We start from the raw sequence: 15,945 nt of genomic DNA on the forward strand, positions 1-15,945 counted from the left end.
TAGGTTTACCTGTTTTCCATCACACCTGGCTAATGAGGGAGGGTTACTGTAGGTTTACCTTTCACCACACCTGGCTAATGAGGGAGGGTTACTGTAGGTTTACCTTTCACCACACCTGGCTAATGAGGGAGGGTTACTGTAGGTTTACCTGTTTTCTACCACACCTGGCTAATGAGGGAGGGTTACTGTAGGTTTACCTGTTTTCTACCACACCTGGCAAATGAGGGAGGGTTACTGTAGGTTTACCTGTTTTCCATCACACCTGGCTAATGAGGGAGGGTTACTGTAGGTTTACCTGTTTTCCATCACACCTGGCTAATGAGGGAGGGTTACTGTAGGTTTACCTGTTTTCTACCACACCTGGCTAATGAGGGAGGGTTACTGTAGGTTTACCTGTTTTCCATCACACCTGGCTAATGAGGGAGGGTTACTGTAGGTTTACCTGTTTTCCATCACACCTGGCTAATGAGGGAGGGTTACTGTAGGTTTACCTGTTTTCTACCACACCTGGCTAATGAGGGAGGGTTACTGTAGGTTTACCTGTTTTCTACCACACCTGGCTAATGAGGGAGGGTTACTGTAGGTTTACCTGTTTTCCATCACACCTGGCTAATGAGGGAGGGTTACTGTAGGTTTACCTGTTTTCCATCACACCTGGCTAATGAGGGAGGGTTACTGTAGGTTTACCTGTTTTCTACCACACCTGGCTAATGAGGGAGGGTTACTGTAGGTTTACCTGTTTTCCATCACACCTGGCTAATGAGGGAGGGTTACTGTAGGTTTACCTGTTTTCTACCACACCTGGCTAATGAGGGAGGGTTACTGTAGGTTTACCTTTCACCACATCTGGCTAATGAGGGAGGGTTACTGTAGGTTTACCTGTTTTCCATCACACCTGGCTAATGAGGGAGGGTTACTGTAGGTTTACCTGTTTTCCATCACACCTGGCTAATGAGGGAGGGTTACTGTAGGTTTACCTGTTTTCTACCACACCTGGCTAATGAGGGAGGGTTACTGTAGGTTTACCTGTTTTCTACCGCACCTGGCTAATGAGGGAGGGTTACTGTAGGTTTACCTGTTTTCTACCACACCTGGCTAATGAGGGAGGGTTACTGTAGGTTTACCTGTTTTCCATCACACCTTGCTAATGAGGGAGGGTTACTGTAGGTTTACCTGTTTTCCATCACACCTGGCTAATGAGGGAGGGTTACTGTAGGTTTACCTGTTTTCTACCACACCTGGCTAATGAGGGAGGGTTACTGTAGGTTTACCTGTTTTCCATCACACCTGGCTAATGAGGGAGGGTTACTGTAGGTTTACCTGTTTTCTACCACACCTGGCTAATGAGGGAGGGTTACTGTAGGTTTACCTTTCACCACACCTGGCTAATGAGGAAGGGTTACTGTAGGTTTACCTGTTTTCCATCACATCTGGCTAATGAGGGAGGGTTACTGTAGGTTTACCTGTTTTCCATCACACCTGGCTAATGAGGGAGGGATACTGTAGGTTTACCTGTTTTCTACCACACCTGGCTAATGAGGGAGGGTTACTGTAGGTTTACCTGTTTTCCATCACACCTGGCTAATGAGGGAGGGTTACTGTAGGTTTACCTGTTTTCCATCACATCTGGCTAATGAGGGAGGGTTACTGTAGGTTTACCTGTTTTCCATCACACCTGGCTAATGAGGGAGGGTTACTGTAGGTTTACCTGTTTTCTACCACACCTGGCTAATGAGGGAGGGTTACTGTAGGTTTACCTGTTTTCTACCACACCTGGCTAATGAGGGAGGGTTACTGTAGGTTTACCTTTCACCACACCTGGCTAATGAGGGAGGGTTACTGTAGGTTTACCTGTTTTCTACCACACCTGGCTAATGAGGGAGGGTTACTGTAGGCTTACCTGTTTTCCACCACACCTGGCTAATGAGGGAGGGTTACTGTAGGTTTACCTGTTTTCTACCACACCTGGCTAATGAGGGAGGGTTACTGTAGGTTTACCTTTCACCACATCTGGCTAATGAGGGAGGGTTACTGTAGGTTTACCTGTTTTCTACCACACCTGGCTAATGAGGGAGGGTTACTGTAGGTTTACCTGTTTTCCATCACACCTGGCTAATGAGGGAGGGTTACTGTAGGTTTACCTTTCACCACACCTGGCTAATGAGGGAGGGTTACTGTAGGTTTACCTGTTTTCTACCACACCTGGCTAATGAGGGAGGGTTACTGTAGGTTTACCTGTTATCCATCACACCTGGCTAATGAGGGAGGGTTACTGTAGGTTTACCTGTTTTCTACCACACCTGGCTAATGAGGGAGGGTTACTGTAGGTTTACCTGTTTTCCATCACATCTGGCTAATGAGGAGGGTTACTGTAGGTTTACCTGTTTTCTACCACACCTGGCTAATGAGGGAGGGTTACTGTAGGTTTACCTGTTTTCTACCACACCTGGCTAATGAGGGAGGGTTACTGTAGGTTTACCTTTCACCACATCTGGCTAATGAGGGAGGGTTACTGTAGGTTTACCTTTCACCACACCTGGCTATTGAGGGAGGGTTACTGTAGGTTCACCTGTCTCCGCCACATCTGGCCAATGAGGGAGGGTTACTGTAGGTTCACCTGTATCCACCACATCTGGCCAATGAGGGAGGGTTACTGTAGATTCACCTGTCTCCGCCACATCTGGCCAATGAGGGAGGGTTACTGTAGGTTCACCTGTCTCCGCCACATCTGGCCAATGAGGGAGGGTTACTGTAGGTTCACCTGTCTCCGCCACATCTGGCCAATGAGGGAGGGTTACTGTAGGTTCACCTGTCTCCGCCACATCTGGCCAATGAGGGAGGGTTACTGTAGGTTCACCTGTCTCCGCCACATCTGGCCAATGAGGGAGGGTTACTGTAGGTTCACCTGTCTCCGCCACATCTGGCCAATGAGGGAGGGTTACTGTAGGTTCACCTGTCTCCGCCACATCTGGCCAATGAGGGAGGGTTACTGTAGGTTCACCTGTCTCCGCCACATCTGGCCAATGAGGGAGGGTTACTGTAGGTTCACCTGTCTCCACCACATCTGGCCAATGAGGGAGGGTTACTGTAGGTTCACCTGTCTCCACCACATCTGGCCAATGAGGGAGGGTTACTGTAGGTTCACCTGTTCTCCACCACATCTGGCCAATGAGGGAGGGTTACTGTAGTTTAGTCTGTTATGGTGACAGGGAGTTCACCTGTCTTCAGGATCTATCCTTCACCATGGAGTTGAGTTCAGTCTGTTATGGTGACAGGGAGTTCACCTGCCTTCAGGATCTATCCTTCACCATGGAGTTGAGTTCAGTCTGTTATGGTTACAGGGAGTTCACCTGTCTCCACCACATCTGGCCAATGAGGGAGGGTTACTGTAGGTTCACCTGTCTCCACCACATCTGGCTAATGAGGGAGGGTTACTGTAGGTTCACCTGTCTCCGCCACATCTGGCCAATGAGGGATCCCTACTAGATTAGTACAATGCAGGGGTTGCATCTCAATACGCTATCCTTCCTTTGAAGTGTGCACTTGTGTTCTTGTTGACTAAATGTGAAAGCATCTGATTGGTGGTTATCATGGGCTAGATGGAGTTTCCTACATGCCAGTCATTTCCCGGTAGTAAACAAGTGCACACAAATGAGAGCTTATTGGGACCACAGGGTGTGTTTTTAAGGTAGGTCGATCATCACCTCCAATTTATGTGCAGAAACACAAACTAGTTGGTAAGATTATTCACCTGTTGTAGGAGACTGGTCCTGAAACCAGACATTCTACGTCTCCCCTTGAGAATTAGACGGAGTTATTGACCATGACTTAAACAGGCACTATCAATTCAAAGTGTGGATTTGAAATGTAATCCATTTCCTCTTTGTGATAAATTGTTCATCCTCATTAGACACACAGACACACATTATTGAACCCACTGTTGGAAATGGAAAACTTGTTCTGAGTAATTAAGTGATTGATTGAGGTGATTAATTAACTCACATTTTTGGTCGAAAGCACAATGATGCAATGAATGCTGTTGCTATCTTATTTAGCTCGGTTGCTATCTGATTTAGCTCGGTTGCTATCTGATTTAGCTCGGTTGCTATCTGATTTAGCTCGGTTGCTATCTGATTTAGCTCGGTTGCTATCTGATTTAGCTCGGTTGCTATCTGATTTAGCTCGGTTGCTATCTGATTTAGCTCGGTTGCTATCTGATTTAGCTCGGTTGCTATCTGATTTAGCTCGGTTGCTATCTTATTTAGCTCGGTTGCTATCTGATTTAGCTCGGTTGCTATCTGATTTAGCTCGGTTGCTATCTGATTTAGCTCGGTTGCTATCTGATTTAGCTCGGTTGCTATCTGATTTAGCTCGGTTGCTTGCCTGAAATATGCAGTGGGGTCCCAAATGATTCAGCCTTGGTCAAGATGAGCAATAATGAGCGTATCAAAAATAATTAAAATACTGAGCTATATTGCATCCTCTACATTTGGGTAATTATAGTATACTAATTTAATTGCTCAGAGAAAGAGATTTTTTTCTCTTCCCTTTTCTCCCCAATTTCATGATATCCAATTGGTAGTTACAGTCTTGGGTCATCGCTGCAACTCCCGTAGGGACTCGGGAGAGGCGAAGGTCGAGAGCCGTGCGTCCTCCGAAACACAACCCAACCAAGCCGCACTGCTTCTTGACACAATAACCACTTAACCCGGAAGCCGGCCGCACCAACGTGTCAGAGGAAACACCGTACAGGAGTCGCTAGAGCGCGAAAAGGACATGGACATCCCGGCCAGCCAAACCTTCCCCTAACGCCGTTGGGCCAATTGCGCGCCGCCCCATGGGTCTCCCGGTCGTGGCCGGATGCGACAGAGCCTGGACTCAAACCAGGATCCCTAGTGGCCAGCTAGCACTGCGATGGAGTACCCCCTGTATATAGCCTCCACATTGACTCTGTACCGGTACCCCCTATATATAGCCTCCACATTGACTCTGTACCGGTACCCCCTGTATATAGCCTCCACATTGACTCTGTACCGGTACCCCCTGTATATAGCCTCCACATTGACTCTGTATCGGTACCCCCTGTATATAGTCTCCAAATTGACTCTGTACCAGTACCCCCTGAATATAGCCTCCACATTGACTCTGTCCCGGTACCCCCTGTATATAGTCTCCACATTGACTCTGTACCGGTACCCCCTGTATATAGCCTCCACATTGACTCTGTACCGGTACCCCCTGTATATAGCCTCCACATTGACTCTGTACCGGTACCCCCTGTATATAGCCTCCACATTGACTCTGTACCGGTACCCCCTGTATATAGCCTCCACATTAACTCTGTACCGTAACACCCTGTATATAGCCTCCACATTGACTCTGTACTGTAACACCCTGTATATAGCCTCCACATTGACTCTGTACCGTAATACCCTGTACATAGTCTCCACATTGACTCTGTACTGTAACACCCTGTATATAGTCTCCAAATTGACTCTGTACCAGTACCCCCTGAATATAGCCTCCACATTGACTCTGTACTGGTACCCCCTGTATATAGCCTCCACATTGACTCTGTACCGGTACCCCCTGTATATAGCCTCCACACTGACTCTGTACCGTAACACCCTGTATATAGCCTCCACATTGACTCTGTACCGTAACACCCTGTATATAGCCTCCACACTGACTCTGTACCGTAACACCCTGTATATAGCCTCCACACTGACTCTGTACCGTAACACCCTGTATATAGCCTCCACATTGACTCTGTACCGCTACCCCCTGTATATAGCCTCCACACTGACTCTGTACCGTAACACCCTGTATATAGCCTCCACATTGACTCTGTACCGTAATACCCTGTATATAGCCTCCACACTGACTCGGTACCGTAACACCCTGTATATAGCCTCCACACTGACTCGGTACCGTAACACCCTGTATATAGCCTCCATATTGACTCTGTACCGTAACACCCTGTATATAGCCTCCACACTGACTCGGTACCGTAACACCCTGTATATAGCCTCCACATTGACTCTGTACCGTAACACCCTGTATATAGCCTCCACATTGACTCTGTACCGTAATACCCTGTATATATCCTCCACATTGACTCTGTACCGGTACCTCCTGTATATAGCCTCCATATTGACTCTGTACCGGTACCCCCTGTATATAGCCTCCACACTGACTCGGTACCGTAACACCCTGTATATAGCCTCCACACTGACTCGGTACCGTAACACCCTGTATATAGCCTCCATATTGACTCTGTACCGTAACACCCTGTATATAGCCTCCACACTGACTCGGTACCGTAACACCCTGTATATAGCCTCCATATTGACTCTGTACCGTAACACCCTGTATATAGCCTCCACACTGACTCGGTACCGTAACACCCTGTATATAGCCTCCACACTGACTCTGTACCGTAACACCCTGTATATAGCCTCCATATTGACTCTGTACCGGTACCCCCTGTATATAGCCTCCACACTGACTCGGTACCGTAACACCCTGTATATAGCCTCCACACTGACTCGGTACCGTAACACCCTGTATATAGCCTCCATATTGACTCTGTACCGTAACACCCTGTATATAGCCTCCACACTGACTCGGTACCGTAACACCCTGTATATAGCCTCCATATTGACTCTGTACCGTAACACCCTGTATATAGCCTCCACACTGACTCGGTACCGTAACACCCTGTATATAGCCTCCACATTGACTCTGTACCGTAATACCCTGTATATAGCCTCCACACTGACTCGGTACCGTAACACCCTGTACAAAGCCTCGTTATTGTTATTTTATTGTGTTACTTTTTATAATTTTTTTAAACGTAAGTTTATTTGGTAAGTATTTTCTTAACTCTTCTTGAACTGGACTGTTGGTTTAAGGGCTTGGAAATCAGCATTTCACAGTAAGTTCTACAATTGTTCTATTCCTCGCATGTGACTAATAAAGTTTGATTTGATTTCAATTTGATTATTTCCTATATAGTGGGCTACTTGGCTCTGGTCAAAAGTAGTGGACTATGTAGTGAATAGGGTGCCAATCTTGTAGAAGGAGAAGACGGGACACAAGGCTGATTTATATACTCATTTATTTGACATTCTGCATATGCTAGTAGATTTAACGGGGTACAATGCTGTTTTAATCGCTACAGAAATGTTGACATACATGTACCTATAACAGTGTTCTGTGGTCACATCATTGTTGGGACTAATAACATGTTTACAAAGATATGGCAAAACAGCTGAAAAAGGTGTCCACTGATAATGTCCTTTAACTAAACAAAAAAACGATGTAATCAAAAACAAAACAAAGTCCCCAAAATAAGAGGCAGGATGACATATAGACATGGGGATTAAACATATAGATATGGGGATTAGACATATAGACATATAGACATGGGGATTAGACATATAGACATGGGGATTAGACATATAGACATGGGGATTAGACATATAGACATGGGGATTAGACATATAGATAGACATGGGGATTAAACATATAGACATGGGGATAAGACATATAGACATGGGGATTAGACATATAGATAGACATGGGGATTAAACATATAGACATGGGGATTAGACATATAGACATATAGACATGGGGATTAAACATATAGATAGACATGGGGATTAAACATATAGACATGGGGATTAGACATATAGACATATAGACATGGGGATTAAACATATAGATATGGGGATTAGACATATAGACATATAGACATGGGGATTAAACATATAGATAGACATGGGGATTAAACATATAGACATGGGGATTAGACATATAGACATATAGACATGGGGATTAGACATATAGATAGACATGGGGATTAAACATATAGATATGGGGATTAGACATATAGACATATAGACATGGGGATTAGACATATAGATAGACATGGGGATTAAACATATAGATATGGGGATTAGACATATAGACATATAGACATGGGGATTAGACATATAGACATGGGGATTAGACATATAGACATGGGGATTAGACATATAGATAGACATGGGGATTAGACATATAGACATATAGACATGGGGATTAGACATATAGATATGGGGAATAGACATATAGACATGGGGATTAAACATATAGATATGGGGAATAGACATATAGACATGGGGAATAGACATATAGACATATAGACATGGGGATTAGACATATAGACATGGGGAATAGACATATAGACATGGGGAATAGACATATAGACATATAGACATGGGGATTAGACATATAGACATGGGGATTAGACATATAGACATGGGGATTAGACATATAGACATGGGGATTAGACATATAGACATATAGACATGGGGATTAAACATATAGATATGGGGAATAGACATATAGACACATAGACATGGGGATTAGACATATAGACATGGGGATTAGACATATAGACATGGGGATTAGACATATAGACATGGGGATTAGACATATAGACATGGGGAATAGACATATAGACATGGGGATTACACATATAGACATGGGGATTAGACATATAGACATGGGGAATAGACATATAGACATGGGGATTACATATTTAGACATGGGGAATAGACATATAGACATGGGGATTACACATATAGACATGGGGATTACACATATATACATGGGGATTAGACATTTAGACATAGACATGGGGATTACACATATAGACATGGGGATTACACATATATACATGGGGATTAGACATTTAGACATAGACATGGGGATTACACATATAGACATGAGGATTAGACATATAGACGTGGGGATTAGATATATAGACATGGGGATTACACATATAGACATAGTGACTATACATGGGGATTAGACATATAGACATGGGGATTAGACATGGGGATTAGACATAGACATGGGGAATAGATATATAGACATGGGATTACACATTTAGACATAGGGATTAGACATGGGGATTAGATATATAGACATGGGGATTAGACATATAGACATGGGGATTAGATATATAGACATGGGGATTAGACATATAGACATGGGGATTAGACATATAGACATGGGGATTAGACATTTAGACATGGGGATTAGACATTTAGACATGGGGATTACACATATAGACATGGGGATTAAACATGGGGATTAGACATATAGACATGGGGATTACACATAGAGACATGGGGATTAGACATGCGGATTAGACATATAGACATGGGGATTAGACATAGACATGGGGAATAGATATATAGACATGGGGATTACACATTTAGACATAGGGATTAGACATGGGGATTAGACATATAGACATGGGGATTAGATATATAGACATGGGGATTAGACATATAGACATGGGGATTAGACATAGACATGGGGAATAGATATATAGACATGGGGATTACACATTTAGACATAGGGATTAGACATGGGGATTAGACATATAGACATGGGGATTAGATATATAGACATGGGGATTAGACATATAGACATGGGGATTAGACATATAGACATGGGGATTAGACATATAGACATGGGGATTAGACATATAGACATGGGGATTAGACATATAGACATGGGGATTAGACATAGACATGGGGAATAGATATATAGACATGGGGATTACACATTTAGACATAGGGATTAGACATGGGGATTAGACATATAGACATGGGGATTAGATATATAGACATGGGGATTAGACATATAGACATGGGGATTACACATATAGACATGGGGATTAAACATGCGGATTAGACATATAGACATGGGGATTACACATAGAGACATGGGGATTAGACATATAGACATGGGGATTACACATAGAGACATGGGGATTAGACATATAGACATGGGGATTAGACATATAGACATGGGGATTAGACATGCGGATTAGACATATAGACATGGGGATTAGACATATAGACATGGGGATTACACATATAGACATGGGGATTAAACATGGGGATTAGACATATAGACATGGGGATTAGACATATAGACATGGGGATTAGACATGCGGATTAGACATATAGACATGGGGATTAGACATATAGACATGCGGATTAGACATATAGACATGGGGAATAGATATATAGACATGGGGATTAGACATATAGACATGGGCATTAGATATATAGACATGGGGATTAGACATATAGACATGGGGATTAGACATATAGACATGGGGATTAGACATAGACATTTGACATATAGACATGGGGATTAGACATATAGACATGGGGATTAGACATATAGCACAGTCCTTCTGCTGAACGCTCACAGAGTTAATTTCAGCATCAACCCAGTCACACACACACACACACACACACAGACACACACACACACACACACACACACACACACACACACACACACACACACACACACACACACACACACACACACACACACACACACACACACACACACACACACACACACACACACACAGAGGCTTGTGTCCTACATGGCTCCCTATTCCATACACAGGGCTCTGGTCTATAGTAGGGTACTATATAGGGAATAGGGTGCCATATGGCTCTGGTCTAAAGTAGTGCACTATATAGGGAATAGGGTTCCATTTCAGATTTTCCTCCATCAATACAGCATCCCGAGGAAACATTGTGGCTCACTCAGATCCCCCCAGTGCTTCCCTACACTACCTGTGAAGTGAATCATTACGATACAGTCACATCGAGGACGAGAACACAAAGAGAAGAGAAAAACATGTAGAATGACAGTAGTTATCGTACCCTCCTTTAAAACAGATGAACGAATTATGAAAACAATGACTTAAAAATAAAACTGCCAGTGGAATATCAAATCCTCTTCTTTTACATTTGTCAAACCTTTTTAATATACCAACGTGGCAGGTAGGTATTGTAGCCGTCAGGTAGGTATTATAGCCGTCAGGTAGGTATTGTAGCCGTCAGGTAGGTATTGTAGCCGTCAGGTAGGTATTGTAGCGGTCAGGTAGGTATTGTAGCCGTCAGGTAGGTATTGTAGCCGTCAGGTAGGTATTGTAGCCGTCAGGTAGGTATTGTAGCCGTCAGGTAGGTATTGTAGCCGTCAGGTAGGTATTGTAGCCGTCAGGTAGGTATTGTAGCCGTCAGGTAGGTATTGTAGCCGTCAGGTAGGTATTGTAGCCGTCAGGTAGGTATTGTAGCCGTCAGGTAGGTATTGTAGCCGTCAGGTAGGCATTGTAGCCGTCAGGTAGGTATTGTAGCCGTCAGGTAGGTATTGTAGCCGTCAGGTAGGTATTGTAGCCGTCAGGTAGGTATTGTAGCCGTCAGGTAGGTATTGTAGCCGTCAGGTAGGTATTGTAGCCGTCAGGTAGGCATTGTAGCCGTCAGGTAGGTATTGTAGCCGTCAGGTAGGCATTGTAGCCGTCAGGTAGGCATTGTAGCCGTCAGGTAGGTATTGTAGCGGTCAGGTAGGTATTGTAGCCGTCAGGTAGGTATTGTAGCCGTCAGGTAGGTATTGTAGCCGTCAGGTAGGCATTGTAGCCGTCAGGTAGGTATTGTAGCCGTCAGGTAGGTATTGTAGCCGTCAGGTAGGTATTGTAGCCGTCAGGTAGGTATTGTAGCCGTCAGGTAGGTATTGTAGCCGTCAGGTAGGTATTGTAGCCGTCAGGTAGGCATTGTAGCCGTCAGGTAGGTATTGTAGCCGTCAGGTAGGTATTGTAGCCGTCAGGTAGGTATTGTAGCCGTCAGGTAGGTATTGTAGCCGTCAGGTAGGTATTGTAGCCGTCAGGTAGGTATTGTAGCGGTCAGGTAGGTATTGTAGCCGTCAGGTAGGTATTGTAGCCGTCAGGTAGGTATTGTAGCCGTCAGGTAGGTATTGTAGCCGTCAGGTAGGTATTGTAGCCGTCAGGTAGGTATTGTAGCCGTCAGGTAGGTATTGTAGCCGTCAGGTAGGTATTGTAGCCGTCAGGTAGGTATTGTAGCCGTCAGGTAGGTATTGTAGCCGTCAGGTAGGTATTGTAGCCGTCAGGTAGGTATTGTAGCCGTCAGGTAGGTATTGTAGCCGTCAGGTAGGTATTGTAGCCGTCAGGTAGGTATTGTAGCCGTCAGGTAGGTATTGTAGCCGTCAGGTAGGCATTGTAGCCGTCAGGTAGGTATTGTAGCCGTCAGGTAGGTATTGTAGCCGTCAGGTAGGCATTGTAGCCGTCAGGTAGGCATTGTAGCCGTCAGGTAGGCATTGTAGCCGTCAGGTAGGTATTGTAGCCGTCAGGTAGGTATTGTAGCCGTCAGGTAGGTATTGTAGCCGTCAGGTAGGTATTGTAGCCGTCAGGTAGGTATTGTAGCCGTCAGGTAGGTATTGTAGCCGTCAGGTAGGTATTGTAGCCGTCAGGTAGGCATTGTAGCCGTCAGGTAGGCATTGTAGCCGTCAGGTAGGCATTGTAGCCGTCAGGTAGGCATTGTAGTCGTCAGGTAGGTATTGTAGCCGTCAGGTAGGTATTGTAGCTGTCAGGTAGGTATTGTAGCCGTCAGGTAGGTATTGTAGCCGTCAGGTAGGTATTGTAGCCGTCAGGTAGGTATTGTAGCCGTCAGGTAGGTATTGTAGCCGTCAGGTAGGTATTGTAGCCGTCAGGTAGGTATTGTAGCCGTCAGGTAGGAATTGTAGCCGTCAGGTAGGTATTGTAGCCGTCAGGTAGGAATTGTAGCCGTCAGGTAGGTATTGTAGCCGTCAGGTAGGAATTGTAGCCGTCAGGTAGGAATTGTAGCCGTCAGGTAGGTATTGTAGCCGTCAGGTAGGAATTGTAGCCGTCAGGTAGGTATTGTAGCCGTCAGGTAGGTATTGTAGCCGTCAGGTAGGTATTGTAGCCGTCAGGTAGGTATTGTAGCCGTCAGGTAGGTATTGTAGCCGTCAGGTAGGTATTGTAGCCGTCAGGTAGGTATTGTAGCCGTCAGGTAGGTATTGTAGCCGTCAGGTAGGTATTGTAGCCGTCAGGTAGGTATTGTAGCCGTCAGGTAGGTATTGTAGCCGTCAGGTAGGTATTGTAGCCGTCAGGTAGGTATTGTAGCCGTCAGGTAGGTATTGTAGCCGTCAGGTAGGTATTGTAGCCGTCAGGTAGGTATTGTAGCCGTCAGGTAGGTATTGTAGCCGTCAGGTAGGTATTGTAGCCGTCAGGTAGGTATTACAGCCGTCAAGTAGGTATTGCAGCCGTCAGGTAGGTATTGTAGCCGTCAGGTAGGTATTGTAGCCGTCAGGTAGGTATTGTAGCCGTCAGGTAGGTATTGTAGCCGTCAGGTAGGTATTGTAGCCGTCAGGTAGGTATTGTAGCCGTCACGTAGGTATTGTAGCCGTCAGGTAGGTATTGTAGCCGTCAGGTAGGTATTGTAGCCGTCAGGTAGGTATTGTAGCCGTCAGGTAGGTATTGTAGCCGTCAGGTAGGTATTGTAGCCGTCAGGTAGGTATTGTAGCCGTCAGGTAGGTATTGTAGCCGTCAGGTAGGTATTGTAGCCGTCAGGTAGGTATTGTAGCCGTCAGGTAGGTATTGTAGCCGTCAGGTAGGTATTGTAGCCGTCAGGTAGGTATTGTAGCCGTCAGGTAGGTATTGTAGCCGTCAGGTAGGTATTGTAGCCGTCAGGTAGGTATTGCAGCCGTCAGGTAGGTATTGCAGCCGTCAGGTAGGTATTGTAGCCGTCAGGTAGGTATTGTAGCCGTCAGGTAGGTATTGTAGCCGTCAGGTAGGTATTGTAGCCGTCAGGTAGGTATTGTAGCCGTCAGGTAGGTATTGTAGCCGTCAGGTAGGTATTACAGCCGTCAAGTAGGTATTGTAGCCGTCAGGTAGGTATTGTAGCCGTCAGGTAGGTATTACAGCCGTCAAGTAGGTATTGTAGCCGTCAGGTAGGTATTGTAGCCGTCAGGTAGGTATTGTAGCCGTCAGGTAGGTATTGTAGCCGTCAGGTAGGTATTGTAGCCGTCAGGTAGGTATTGTAGCCGTCAGGTAGGTATTGTAGCCGTCAGGTAGGTATTACAGCCGTCAAGTAGGTATTGTAGCCGTCAGGTAGGTATTGTAGCCGTCAGGTAGGTATTACAGCCGTCAAGTAGGTATTGTAGCCGTCAGGTAGGTATTGTAGCCGTCAGGTAGGTATTGTAGCCGTCAGGTAGGTATTGTAGCCGTCAGGTAGGTATTACAGCCGTCAAGTAGGTATTGTAGCCGTCAGGTAGGTATTGTAGCCGTCAGGTAGGTATTACAGCCGTCAAGTAGGTATTGTAGCCGTCAGGTAGGTATTGTAGCCGTCAGGTAGGTATTGTAGCCGTCAGGTAGGTATTACAGCCGTCAGGTAGGTATTACAGCCGTCAGGTAGGTATTGTAGCCGTCAGGTAGGTATTATGGGAAGGGTTAGCTAACTTAGTTGGAAAGTTGCTAATTAGATAAAATGCTAGGTATTGTAGCCGTCAGGTAGGTATTATGGGAAGGGTTAGCTAACTTAGTTGGAAAGTTGCTAATTAGATAAAATGCTAGGTAATTGTAGCCGTCAGGTAGGTATTGTAGCCGTCAGGTAGGTATTGTAGCCGTCAGGTAGGTATTGTAGCATGTAGGATCACTTTGAGAGAACACAGAAACATTGCATCATGTCCTCTCACATTTAGCAGATCAACCTTGGGTAGAAAATGTAAAAAAAAAAAAAATATAATAATAATTTTAAAAAAGTAGTCAAATGATTTTTGGAAGTCTAGAGATTGGAGACATAACACCACAGAACATTGAGTGGACTGTACACTGACGTCTTGTGATATGATTACATGTGTTCCTGTGTTGTTTGTGTTTAAGCTTGTGTCTTTCATTAGGATATTCCCAACCTGGTCTCTGTACATTTCGTATTATTCTGTACGTAAATTTGATACACTCCTTGTTGTATGTTACTTTTCGTGTGGTATGTATTAATTTGTGGATATTCATCACCCATTTCGTGCGATATGTTACAAATTACATTTTGTATTATTTGTTACGAATTTGCAAAACCTACAATATGATAAGGATTTGCAAAATGTATGATATGTTACGAATTCTAGCTAGGTGGCTAACATTAGGTAGCTCGCTAACGTCAGCTACGCTAGGGGTTAGGGTTAAGTTTAGGAGTTAGGTTAAGGGAAGAGTTAGCTAAAAGGGTTAAGGTTATGGGAAGGGTTAGCTAACTTAGTTGGAAAGTTGCTAATTAGATAAAATGCTAAAGATGTCCATGATGAGATTCTAAATCGCAACCTTTGATTTGCTAGATGTTCTTGTTATGCACCGACCCATCCAATCCCCCCTTTTCATTTTTGACCTGACTAACCATCTGTCTTATGTAGCCATACCAAACATAACATACTAAATGGAGTGTCTTGGATTTTACGTACAGAATAATACGAAATGCAACTGAGACCAGGTTGCATTCCCTTGTGTCTGCATAAAGCTATATAGCCATTGTTCATATGTGTTTCATATGTGTGCTAGGGAAGGTTGGATCACTGTTGACCACGGTCTACAATGACTGGTCACACTCACACCTAAGAACTGCTCTCTCTCCCTTCATACAGCTGTCACCTAGAAACAAGGTCTCCTTTTGCTCAAAGATTATTGTCCCTCTCTGCATCCCCAAAAAACTGTCTCCCTCCCTGTCCTGACCAGTACCCAATGGACCATTCTTCTCTTGAGAATTCCATGGGGATCTTACCCATTGCTCATTCAGTTTATCTACAATACTGACATCATTGGCTTGGCTTCAGAAGGAGCCAATCAGAGCGATTGATTCACCCAGAGGGTTGTCTTCCTGTCTGAGGTCCAATGATTCTCTCTCCCTCTCTCCCAACCTCCCTGCTGTTATGCCAATCCGATGATAAGTTGATGAGGGGGAAGATATCCAGAAACAGCTGCTCCCTGGTAGTCAATACATCAATGTGGATTTCACAAAACATATTTTATAAAGTAATAGCCATAACTATCTGATATTA

The sequence above is a fragment of the Oncorhynchus mykiss genome, chromosome 11 (genome assembly GCF_013265735.2).
Source record: "Oncorhynchus mykiss isolate Arlee chromosome 11, USDA_OmykA_1.1, whole genome shotgun sequence".
In the NCBI taxonomy this organism is placed as follows: Eukaryota; Metazoa; Chordata; class Actinopteri; order Salmoniformes; family Salmonidae; genus Oncorhynchus; species Oncorhynchus mykiss.